Consider the following 13796-nt stretch of genomic DNA (forward strand, 5'->3'; position numbering starts at 1 on the left):
AATCTTGTCCAGAAGTTCTATGGGTTTAGGTGGGAAATGCAACGTGCACATCGCATAGATAATAAGTGAAGTGACTGTGGAGTTGAGAAGAGTCAGCTTCCCAGCATGAGACATAAGAGACAAGGTGGAGGACAAGCTTCTTTCAACAGTGCTAACTAGAGGCATAAAGTCATGCATGGTAGGTCGAGACATGCCCAGGGGCAGGCCAAGGTAGGTAAATGACATGGCACCAATGGTACATTCGAAGATAGAGGCAATTTGCGCAGCCAGATCAGTGTCCAAATTTATGGGAATAAGTGTCGACTTATGGAAATTGATGTTAATGACGATGGATTGGGCGTACTTGGTGAGGATGTTTTTGATAGTCAAGGCTTGTTGAGGGCAAGCATGCATGAGTAAGATTGTGTCATCGGCGTACTGGACAATAGGGTAGTCCATTTGGCCATTAGACGGAAAGGGAAGTTGGATCCTACCCTCCCTATAGGCCTCATTGATGGCAGATTGGAGGAGGTCGGCTGCAAGCACGAAAATGAGTGGAGACAGGGGATCGCCCTGTCTGACACCATGCCTGCAGTGGAATTGTCTGCTCGGTACACCATTTAGGAGAATGGAGGATCTGTCCAAGGAAAAAATTTAATTGATCCAAGACAACCATTTGTCATTGAAACCCATATGTCTCATGATGTTGATCATGGGGTCATGTTCAATGGTGTCAAAGGCTTTGGCGAAATCCAGCTTGAGCAGTACGATCGGGCGTTTAGATGTTTAGCATTGGTGGATGTATTGGAATGTCCATGCAAGGCAATCCTGTACCGACCTGCCACGTATGAATCCATATTGGTTACGATGAATATTTTTCAGTATGACCTTCTGTAGATGGTTGGCCAGGAGCTTAGTAATGAGCTTAAGGCAGCAATTAAGTAGCGTGATTGGCCTGTAGTCATTAATTGTGGATGGAGACTCATTTTTCGGGATCAGAGTAACCAATACATCATTGATGCTTTGGAGGTTAAGAGTTCCTGCATGGAATTGATCACACAGCGAGTAGAAATCTTCTTTGATGATTGGCCAACACGCTTTGAGGAAAAGACCACTAAATCCATCCGCGCCAGGAGCCCTATCACCTGGCATTTCTTTAATAACCAAGTCAATTTCCTCATGAGTGAAAGGTAAAGTCACATGATCAAGGATTGCATTAGGCCGGATTAATGATGGAAGGTCAAACTGCATTTGCGTGGGGCTAGAGGTGCCTAGCCTGTCCGAATAAGCATAGAATAGGAGGGCCTCTTTGCCAGTGTGATCTTCCACCACGAGGCCATCAGGAGTTTGCAAGTTTGCAATGTTGTTCTTACGATATCTTTATGTGGCCACAGCTTGAAAAAACTTTGTATTTTCATCGCCAAACTTAACCCATCGAATAGTGCAATGTTTCTTCCAATACTGCTTCTGATAGTCCAACAGTCGTAGGAGGTGATTTTTGATAATCTTGTGAAAGTTGTTCTCAGGGAGTGTGAGAGCCCGTTGATTTTCCAACACGTCCAAGTCCGCCAGGGTGCTGTCCATGTTCTCAATGGCCATAGAGAGATGCGAAATGCTTTTACTCCAATATTTGAGCTCCTGTCGGTGGTTCTTGAACTTGCGACAGAGTAGGGTGGCCGCATTGGTCACAACTATAGGTTTGTCCCAAACTCTTTTAATCACATCCGTGAATCCTGGGTGCAGTAGCCAATATGATTCAGACCTGAAAAGCTTGGCACGAGGAATTTTTGTCTCAATGTTAACAACACAAGGCGTATGATCCGAGGTGGGCTTGCAGAAGGTTTAACCATCGTATTGGGGTATACATTTGTCCAATGAGTAGAGGTGAAGAACCAATCTAGTTGTTCAAGGAGTGGATCTTGTTGCATGTTACTCCATGTGTATAATCTGCATTTAATAGGTAGTTCCACTAGATTGTGCTTGCAGATAATATCATTAAAGGTTAACATGTCATAAACATCGCCCCTGGCTTGTTACGGTTTTCTGGCCCACGAATATAGTTAAAATCTCCAAGGAATAAGAAATCTTCATCAGCCTGGATATCTCTATCATATAGCCATTGAGTAAATGATTCGCGAGAAGGCCCTGTGCAGGGGCCATAGATGTTGAAAAGTGACCAAGCTTGGGCAGATATAGTGCTGGTGAATTGAATGCCCAACACAAAATCCTCCTGAACAATCACAGTCCCAGAGAAGATGGAACTGTTCCAAATAGTAAGTAAACCACCCGAAGCCTCACGAGAAGGAATGTAAGAGAATTTATCAAAGCGCTTAGGGAAACAAGTTTTAATAAACGCTAGAATGATAACAGGTATTTTAGTTTCCTGCACACACACGATGGCACACCCACTGACAGAGATCGCATTAGACAGTGCTAAGAGTTTTTTATCTGAATTTAACCTGCGCACATTCCAACATAGTATGTTCCAGTTGCGCAAAAGTGGCATTAGTAGCAACTAACTATGCTGAAGAAGAAGAGGAGCCGTCCTCCAGGTTATTGTGGATGGTAGCCGTGGCGTCCGAGGCAAGCAGGGCAGCTTCAGTGAGTTCCTGGGGAGGAACTGCGCAACAAATGATAACAATATCTTGCATGGTGCGGATAGGCGTCGATGGAAGAGCATGATCCATGATCACAGTGCTGGAGCTGGGAGCGGCAGAAGGTGTCACCCTAGGCTTGACTTTGGATGCAGTAGGACGAACATCAGTAATTTGTGGTACCCTGAAGCCATCAAAACGAGTCGATCTGGTGCTGCGACGGACCTTAGTGGTGACCACAAGAGCCTTGCACTTAGAGCGACGTGGACGGGCCACAGATGGGCCAGGCACGTCGGAGAGCACTTGGGCCAAACCCAAGTCAGATCCTTCCTCCATTGGGCCATGTGAAGCAACTGGAGGCCCCTCAATCAATCCTACAGTTGGCGCCAAGCTGGGCATAACATCAATGAGAGCAGAGTTGCCATCAGACACAATATCCATCATGTTACTAAGTGCATGTTCAGGGATAGGAGAGCCAAGGTGCTCTATATGCAGCATAGCAGGGTCCTCATCTTCAGGTAGCACTTCATTGATTTGAACAGAGGTAGGAGCTGGTGGTGGGTGCAGGATGCGCGCAGAGAAACACAGCCGATGAGTGGTCTCCTAGTCAGCAACCTCAAGAATGGCCCGAGGAGGAACCATCTGAAACTCTAGCGGAGATAGACCATATCCAGAGCTCCAGGGCCCAAAGGCAGCAACCACATACATGATAGACCTGGAGAGATAGGCGGTGAAAATGTTCTACGGAATCAAGTCTGAGGTTAACACCGTAGTGAGCTCATTGCCTTCAACTGAGATACTGACATTCATAGTTGTGGCAGAAATTGCGACATCCACATTGATGACATTCTGGGTCACAGGAGGTGCCACAAATAGAGTACTAATATGATGGTTGGACCCAAGAGAGGATCCCTGAGTGCTTGCAGAAGAGCTAGTTTCATACCAGGCAGAATTCAGGCTATCTGTGACATTATCTTCAGGCAATATTCCATCCTGCACACGGAGTCCCTGAGCAGCAAGCTAAGACTGAAAATTGACCAGGGAAGTAGGCATTTGTGGAGCAGGGGGCTGTGGCCAAGGATGCCACTGTGCATCTTGAGGTCCATCATGCCGAGGAGCAAGGTGTGGTGCCTGATCATTGCCAACCCCATTCCGAAGCAGCCAGTTCTGAAGTTGTTGCTGGTAGAGTTGCTCCGCCGTGAGGCCATCTCCGAACATGGGATGCAGCACACCTTTGGCCGGGGGTGGTTCTTCATCTGCTGTTGGGACCTCAGGATCATGGGCGTTCCAATCTGCACCACGGAGAATATAGACAGCAGTCGTCCAGCAAGCTCTATCCCCTCCTAACTGGCGAACCACAATACTTTTAGGTATCAGGCGCATATGTATGACTCTAACTTTAATAAGCACCACAGATTGATCTACATTAGGACTATTCCAAGAAACTAATCTGCCATAATCATCAATAGAGCGCTGAAGATAGAAATCTGTCTGGTAATCGTCAGGAAAGCCAATGTACAACAGCCAAACTTCAGGACCATAAGTTGTATTGCACATATTGAGAGCAGCATTGTGACGGACAAAAGAGACTGCTGTATCGTGGATGAAGGAATTAGAAAAAGCAAACATACTAACTCCCAGTGGATGGTCAGAGGACTCGGTGGTGTGCAGCCCGGACTCATGCAGCAGGCCTTCAATAGTGTTGCACAGATCTTCTCGGAGATGTAGAGGTACAAATCTGCTGGCTTCAACAATGGCGAGGAAGTTGTTGTTGAGGGGCAGGGTTGGATTGACCGCCATGTCCGCCCGAACCTTGTGATCAGCCGGTCCCGGCTCAATGGACCAGCCAGCTGGGAGGAAGGGGAGTGGGTTGTCAGGGTAGTTGGCCATGGTTGTGGAAGGAGTGGAGATGGCGACGGTGGCAACGGTGGTTTGAGGTGGTGGTGGCGATGCTAGAGAAGAGCTCTCTGTAGCACTGGGAAGCGGGATGGGCAAGGAGGGTGAATGCCGGGCGTCAAAGGTGGTAGAGGGGGTTTTTGGTCTCCACTGCCACCGCTGGGCCCACCGGCGCCGCCAGCAGAATTGCTCCAAGTGTCCATAGTGGCCACACACATCGCATCGCACGGTGGAGGAGGGTTGGCCCCTGGGCGTCGCGAAGGGTAAGTTTGCTTCACAATGGGAGAGTTGATTTGTTGCCCAGGTTGAATTGATTTGACTAGATAATCAGAATCTGGACCCATAAAAGAATTGTCATTCAAAGAAGACCAAGGCCGAGAGGGGCAATTAATTCCTTTGTGCCCTGGGGTCGAGCAGTTTATGCCTATAATCCGGGCGTGACAATTGAATTTGCCATGTCCCCATTGTAAACATTTGGCACAAAGAACGCCCCATCCATTTACCAAATCATTAAGTTCCTTCAACCTATATCTCGCACGTGATAAATCCGCAATATGTGCCTTGGATAACAAAGGTGGCCAGGATGTGTGCGACGGTGCATATTTGAACGCCGAAGCAAGGAAACTTTGCGGCAATTGAGGCTAAATGATATTGCAAGGAAATTGAAAATTACCAATCTGGAGTAAATGCTCCAAAGAATCCCTTGGGCATTGAATGGACGTGTCTGAAGGTGCCGGAAACACCGTGGATCCTGCCGGATGATGCTCACCGGAGTGTGCCACGTTCGAACATGAAGCTTCATGACTGTTCATGTCATTGAAATCCATGGAAGCTATAGGAACGAGGCCAAATTTGCATAACTCCTTGGAGGTTGTAGGATCATAGCCAGGAGGATGTGTGAAAGCTAATTTATCAATCTGAATAGCCACGGGGCTCCGACTAGCAATAGTGTCAAGCCTTTCATCAGCATGCCATTGAGATTCCAAATGCTTGTAGCCATTGAAACGGCCATTGAACAGATGAAAATGACAAATGAAATCTGGCCAAATACGGTCCTTGAGGCCATGAATAAAATGTCCAACCTTGTTTCCGGCCACAGAAAAACGGAAGGACCTCTCCATAATCTTAGAAACCTTAAACCCAAGATGATGACCACCAAGACAACATTGGAGAGCCACACCCATAGATTCCTCAGTGAGGGGAAAGGAAGCCGAGGAGAATGAAACAACCAAGAAAAATTCCTTGGTCTTGCGAGATGGGGAGAAGTGCACCGTTTCTCCAAACCGACGACATACCTACTCGGCCACCACAAGGCCAGGGTTGAAATCCCAATGTAGGAGACCTTCCATGGCTTGGATCATAGGTTAGATCCATGGTGAGAGGTGGGTGGAGCAGGTGGGAGGAGAGGAGAGGAGAGGAGAGGAGAGGAGAGGAGAGGAGCCATGCTGTTTGTTAAACTCTTCATTGGATACTCCAAAACTAGGGAACAAATCAGCCCACTGCATGTTACCAACAGCTCGATCTAAGCGTTCCCGAATATGTCCTCGGCGCCAAGAAAATTTGTCTCCTGTGTAACCCAAATCGTCCAATGCACTGTCCCTTAGAGCATCGCTAAAAGTCTGCATGCATCGCTGCGATCTTGGAATACCTCCCTCCTTCTCATGTGTATGAAGGATCTCATTAAAATCGCCCGCCACCAGCCATGGTAAGTTTAACATTGCATGTAGTTGTCTCAAATAATCCCAGGATAAGTGTTTCCTCTCACCACTTGGTTCACCATAGAACCCTGTAAATCGCCAACCCCCACTACTTGACTCATTTATCCGGATATCAATATAGTTGGGCTGTACTTCCGTTGATGTAGCGCCGAGATTGTCAAACCATAGCATTACTAAACCTCCACTTCTACCATCACTTTCCGACACAGCCATTGCACCGAAACTGAGCCTTCTTCTTAGTTTTTCTGCCTTAGCTTTGTTCAGATGGGCTTCAGACAGGAAAAGCACATCAGGGCGAACCCGCCCTTGGATCCCCAATAACGCTTGAACTGCCGCGGGTTTCCGCATCCCGCGGCAATTCCAACACATAATTTTCATTGTGATCAGTTTGAACGAAACGAACAAGTCAATTGAGCAGACAAATCTTAATCAAGAAACCTACCGTAGTAAAAACGATACGGAGGGACAAAAAACCGATCACAACTCCTTGCAGAACAATGGTGCTGCGCTGGGATAGGACACCGGCTATGCCGGACGCACGCCGGGGTGTGAACTTTGCAATCATCTGATTCTTTGAAACAGCCGAGTATACAGACCACATGAACAACAAACAGGCTAACTCATCTCTTCTCCTTCCCACGTCAGAGCATCAAGCTAGTTTCCCGAGAGGGCCGCATGGCACCTGCCAGGGTAGACAGCATCAAGCTAGTTTCCCGAGAGGGCCACATGGCACCTGCCAGGGTAGACACCGGGTAGCCGGCCGCCGACGGCGGTGGCCGCGGTCAGAACCCTAGATCGCTTTTCTGTTTCTCTTCCCTTATTCCCCACAACTTGTGTTTGTGGTACGCCTTAGTACTGCAACTTAACCACCTTAAACACAGAATTGGCAAATGGTTGTACATTACACGGTGGCGCTTCCCGGATTCTGATTTTACCGATACTCACAGAGCAACAGACCATATACCTGCTTAATAACTGTGATGACAATAGTATACTTTATCCTAATTAGGTGGCTGCAACACAAATGGTCAAAATAACCCAAATAGGACCAAATGCAAAACCTTATTACACTAAAAGAACACCAAGACAAATGTATATTGAGTTGATTAGAAGTGGCAACATCATCACATATACTAGATAGCAAAATCACTTTTACTACTAGAAGGAACTATTTGTATTACAAAATATCCCACTAACTTCAGCGGCAAATGTGGTTTTATTTATGTATCGTAACAGTCAAGCAATTTTATAGGGCCAAAGTCCTTAAATAGGTGACGAGTCTGTATCCACATACCAAAGGAAAAAAAATTGAATAATTCCTACTGAGAATGTAGGTATTTTGATTTATTCAAGCAGCCTGGATCTGGCAATGGTAGTTACTAGCTCCGTTGTGGCCTTACCAAGCTCAAACTTGGTTACCCGGCGAATCACGGTGAACTTCAAGTCGGTCAAGGTTGGTTCTTACCAAGCCGCCATGTGGCGTCTACGACGATTCTTGGCGTTAGAGTCCTTGACTCTCTTGGTGTGCCCACGATGCTTGCGTAAATCGTACTCGTCCATGCAGGTAAAGTTGGATTTCTCTTCACGTTGAGATTTCTGTTCCAACTTTTTTCTATATAGTTTCTCATCTTCAAGTAGAGATTCTAATTCGTTACCAGCAAACTCGCCCATCCAACAAGGCGTGTATGGGAAAGATGAGTCCGTCTCTCCGCATGGTAGTCCGTTGACGGGGTCGTAGTCTGCCGGACATGAACTGCCCAAATCCTGGAATTTCGAGTTGTTCCAGTCATAGGCCAGTCCCCTAGCCGATGTCCCTGATGAAATCAAGAAGACAACCTCTTTATAACACTAGTAGAAAAGGGGGAATTTGTCCCGGTTCGTAAGGGCCTTTAGTCCCGGTTCATGAACCGGGACTAATGGTTCGTTACTAATACCTCCCCCCTTTAGTCCCAGTTCTAACACGAACCGGGACAGATGGTCCTCCATGTGGCCGCTGCGCCAAGCCCAGGCAGGGGAGCCTTTGGTCCCAGTTGGTGGCACCAACCGGGACCAAAAGGCATCCACGCGTTAGCATTCCACTGGCTGGGGTTTTTGTTTTTTTTTTGAAGGGGGGGGGGTTGGGGGTTTTGGGGGGTTAATTTAGGTGTTTCATATATTGTGTTAGCTAGCTAATTAATTAATAGAGAGAAGTGTCCTCTCTTATGTCCGTGCTTGGTCGACGCTACGTACTATACATAGAGAGGCCCTCGACACGCTAGCTAGTAAGAAAATGAAGGGAACCATTAAGTACAGAAGTTCGTCATGCATACTGAGAGAAGTGATCGGTCGACCTCTCCTTCTCCGAGAGATTGGTCGAACAACAAGTTTTCGTATTATCTATCCGACGCTACTGGCTACATACATGTACAATATGTAAGATCTCTTAATTACAATCCCTTAGCAATTGGAATCAACTTCCACATGGTATTCTCCGGCTTTATTGATGACGTGGTCAAGAAAGAATCCCACCAATTCCTCTTGAATTGCTTTCATGCGATCTGGTTCTAGGAGTTCATTCTGCATCTGCCACGTCTAATTTGAAGAAGGGGGTTAATTAATACATATATATGAATGAAACTCAATAGAAATGATGGTGTAATAAAATGAAATTGTGAATATTATTGCTTACGCACTTCATATTGTCTTTTACAGTAGCCCCGCTTATTTTTCAAAGTCGCGTTGTGGATGAACTTGCACACGTAGTATTCACAGAAATCATTCCCTTGTTCCTGCCACAAGCACTTTACGAGAAATAGAGGTCAATCAAACTGATAATGAAGCATTATAAATGGCATTGATGAAAGTATAGCTATAGAATCAACGGGAGATGCGCGCAACTAGCTAGCCAGTAGTACTTACTTTCGGATATGTATATCGCAGCTCCTTCGGCAGTCCCGGAGCTTCTGCGGTGAACTGTTTCCAAACCCTGCAAGACAAAGAAAATAATTATTATTACTTGAGATATCAGGAAATGAACAAAAAGTTGCCGATATGGTGCGATAATGATCGATTGAACTTACTTGTTGAGCAATTCAGTCATGTCCGCATAGGTTTCGGGATCTTTCCTTCTCGAGTCTAAGACGGTACTTGTCCCCGCTCAAGCTTAATCTCCAGAAGAACATAGTGGAAGCTGCGCACGCATGCAAAACTCATCAATTACATTACTATAACCTCGCTCGAGTAATAAGGGAAACCGAATATGCACACGACAGTAACACTCACTCGCCGTTGTAAGGAAAGAGTATGGTATCTTTGTTTTGATTTTTGATCAACGGTTGTAGCAAGTTGGCCTCGGCCTCTTCGACGTGCTTTTTAATCTGATTATCATCTATGATATTTGTGTTAATGAACCCAATATCATAGATTCTTTTTTTTCTGCACTCGACGATCTTCAATCTGCATAATATAGTGAGGATAATAGATTATAAATATATGCAATGAAAGAGCCGAGCTATATATAGAGACTTAATGACAGAAATAGTACTTACAGATAGTAGCAAAATACCGTTAATTTATCGAGGGCCTTTTGATTGAAGAACGCGAAGAACTCCTCAAATGGAACACACAACAAATCAGTTCCAACGAGGTCGTGCTCCTCTTTAATGTGCAGATACAAACTATCCGTCCCCCCAGACTCTCTGCAGGTTTTCATGTATCAATTATGGAATCTTCGCATCATCGTTGTTAGAGATTTTTTATCTTTGACGAGAGGCTTCCCGTACTCGTATCTATGTTCATCCACCTCCATGAAATCAGGAAGTTGATCATCAGGCAGATAATCTTGTAGATTGCCATAACCAGGCACCATCCCGGAGCATTAGCGACGATGTTGCCGCTAGACACATTGAGCGGGGGGCACGATTGATTTGCTTGTTCGCCGAGGTGGGCAACTTTTTTCGCAACTGCTCGTTCTCTTGACCTTTGATGTCTGACAGTACTTCCCGACCACTCCGCTTGGAGATATGTCTGTTCAGTAATGCGGTCATAGTTGGTTCTCGGCGGAGACTTTGCCGGTTTCCTCAGGGCATCGAGAGTGCGCTTTGCTTTCACCGGATCTACCTTCTCCTCCGGTGGTGGATGTCTCTTTGCTTTCACCCCTTCAAAAACTCCTTCACGTGGATCCGCACGATCATATCATTTTCCTCCTTGGTCCTCTCGTACGGTAACTTCTCTAGAGGCTTGAGAGGTGGATTGTATCTGTATTGCCTCCCGCCTCTGGTTGTGCTGCTAGACGCCGGAGCAGATGGAGCGGCTGCGGCGTCTGTCTTCTTTCATGCTTGCTTACGAGGCGGAGGAGAAGGACTACGACGCGCCGGAGCATCCGGGGCGGCGGCGGGTCTCTTTCGCCCTTCCTGGCGAGGCGGAGAAGGAGGAGGCTGCTGGCTGCTCGGGCGCACCGGCGCAGGCGGAGAAGGAGGCGGAGTGCTGCCATGCGCCGGAGAAGGAGGCCCAGTGCCCTGATCATCACTCGCCGGAGGAGGAGGCGGTGGAGGAGGCGGAGTGCCCTGACTCGCCGGAGGAGGAGGAGGAGGCGTAGGTGTCCAGTTCGGAAGGTTGATGAGCTCCTTCCGCCATAGGCATGGAGTCTTCAGAGCAGAACCCAACCTAGTCTCCCCTTCACCGGTAGGGTGGTCAAGCTGGAGGTCCTCAAATCCCTCCGTTATTTCATCCACCATCACCCTAGCATATCCTTCTGGAATCAGCCAGCAGTGATAAGTTGCACCGGGTCCAGTAGGATAAACAGAGCCAACATCCGCCTTGACCTTCAAATTCATCCATCGCGTCATAATGTGGCAATTTTGAGACTCCATGATAGCATCCACGGGATAGCTGGCAGGAGCTGTCAAGACATGCTCCGGCTGAAGCATCTTGGTGGAAGCCACACTGCTTCTCCGCTGAGATGGCGGGGTAGCTTCGGGGGAAGCTTCGGCAGGTCGTTTGCTGCGATCTGCTGCTTCTCGTTCCTCTTCTCGTTCCTCTAGCCCCATTACCCTTTCGTGCAGCGCCTGCAGTTGGCCCTGCTCCAGTTTCTTCCTCCTCTCATGGGTTTTGTAACACCCTGCATCCGGAAAACCAACCTTCCACGGAATGGAGCCTGGCGTGCCTTGTGTCCGTCCAGGGTGCTCATGATTCCCGAGGGCCATTGTGAGCTCGTCCTTCTCCCTGTCTGGAACGAACGTCCCTTGCTGCGCTGCATTGATATAGTGCCGAAGGTTCTTGACTGGTATTTTCAGTTGCTCCTCCGTCCAATGGCACTTCCCTGATACAGGGTCCAAGGTTCCGCCAGCCCCGAAGAACCAAGTCCGACAACGGTCTGGCTAGTTCATTGTCTCTGGTTCGATCCCTTTTTCAAGAAGATCATTCTCAGCCTTGGACCACTTAGGCCGGGCTTTGAGGTAGCCACCTGACCCCGTGCGATGGTGAAACTGCTTCTTCGCAGCATTTTGCTTGTTTGTCGTCGACATCTTCTTACTCTTTTCCGATGTCTTGTGGGCCACAAATGCGGGACAGTGATCTTTGATCTTCTCATATTTGCCGATAAATTCTGGTGTCTCTTTTTTGTCGACAAATTTGTTCAGCTCTTTCCTCCACCTCCTAAATAGGCTTGCCATCTTCTTAAGAGCACAAGACTTGATTAATTGCTCTTTAACTGGCTTCTCCGGATCCTCCTCTGGCGGTAGGGTGAAATTTGCCTTCAGCTGAGTCCAAAGATCTTCTTTCTACATATCATTGACATAAGACACCTCAGGGTCTTCCTCCTTAGGCTTATACCATTGCTGGATGCTGATCGGGATCTTGTCCCTAACAAGAACCCCGCACTGAGCAGAAAATGCGTTCTTTGTCCGGATGGGTTCAATCGGTTCGCCGTCGGGCGCGATTTCTATGATCTCAAACCTTTCATCCGAGCTCAACTTTTTCTTCGGGCCTCGTCTCCTTACCGAAGTTGTGCTCGATCCGGAGGGCTAGAAAAAGGAAGAAAGACGAGAGTTAATTAATATGTGTACATATACCAAAACAATGAATGCATCAATTAACTAGTCAGCACAGGCTTAACTAATATATATATACCTGGCCGGACTCGGTTCGGTCAACGGAGCAGTCAGCACGGTCTCCTTCTTGTACCTCCATTGGGTCACCAAAGCCATCATGAATATAGCCCTCTTCTTGTATCGGCATTAATGGGCCGGAGCCATCATGAACATAGCCCTCTTCTTCACCCAGTCCTTCTTGACCATCGGTGTCGTTGAGAAATGACACAGCCACATCACTTCCTTGTGCGATTATGTCCCCCAACATCGCTTCTGTTGCTTCGTCTCGGGAGTGCTCCATAGTTTCTGCAAAGATTTACAACATGTCAATTATTATTCTAACATGGTACATATGGATATATATTAGTGGCAAACGTAGAACTAGCTAGCTAATCACTATAAGGAATCATGTTAGTGGCCTCGACGCTGCTTCTCTAGGGTTTGGGGTGGCCTCGACACAACGCTTCAAGGGTTTAATTTGGGGTGGCCTCAATGACAATGCTCTTTTAACTTGGTAAATTTAGGTGGCCTCGAGAGAGTTAATTTGTCGGGTAGGGGCGCGGCGGGAGGGGGTAGGAGACCAACATCGTTTTCTCTCTAGGGTTTGGGTGTCCTCGAGAGTTTTGGTCGAGCGAGAGGGCCGAGGGGGGGGTGCTGTCGTGGTATAAGTTATCACGGTCGGGAGGGGGTATATATATCGACCACCCCTCATGTCGAAGTTATCTCAAGGGGGTTATATCGACAACGACGCGACATACATATACATGGGAAAATAATGTTATCGGGGAGGGGGTATCGGTACCCCCCCTCGTGTTGAAGTTTCTTCTTTCTCCTCTATTCCTTTATTCTTCTTATCCTCTTCTTTTTCTTCTTCTCCCTCGAGAAAGGAAAATAAGGAAAAGGAAGAAAAAAGGAAGAAGGAAGAAGAAGAATAAGAAAAAAAAGAAGAAAAAAAGAGAGGAGAAGAAGAAAAAATAGAATTTTTTTTCTGTTTTTCATCTTCTCCTCTATTCCTTTCTTCTTCTCCTCTTCTTTTTCTTCTTTTTTCCTCTTCTTATTTATTTCTCCTCTTCTTCCTCTCCTCTTCTTCTCCTTTCTTCCTCTTCTTATTTTCCTTTTCCCTCTCATTCTTTTTCTTCTTCTTCTTCTTCCTTCTTCCTTCTTCCCCTTTTCTTCCTTTTCCTTATTTTCCTTTCTCCTCTACACTAACCTAAAATGCACTAACCTAAAATCGATATCTACTAACAACCTAAATAAAAAATTAATACATATATGAAAAAACATATATAAAGAAAATAATGCTATGAACATTATATTCATACATACATAGCCACATCCATTCATCATATATATAGCTACCACATACATATATACATTATATATATGAAAAAAATGCAATGAACAAAAAAAACTTATGAACAAAAATACTATGAACATGTACACATATATACACATACAAACACATATACACAAAAAATGCAAAACAATGCTATGGAAATTGCTATGGAAAATGCAGGGCAGGGGCGGCGGGGCGGCGCGCG

The 13796-nt window shown here is 46.6% G+C and overlaps 1 pseudogene; it reads right to left on the reverse strand.

The window, feature by feature from the left end:
* Positions 1-7036: 7036 nt before the first annotated feature.
* Positions 7037-13796, reverse strand: part of LOC119350505 — an 18715-nt pseudogene continuing 11955 nt past the window's right edge.

Source organism: Triticum dicoccoides, chromosome 1B (assembly GCF_002162155.2).
Source record: "Triticum dicoccoides isolate Atlit2015 ecotype Zavitan chromosome 1B, WEW_v2.0, whole genome shotgun sequence".
NCBI lineage: Eukaryota > Viridiplantae > Streptophyta > Magnoliopsida > Poales > Poaceae > Triticum > Triticum dicoccoides.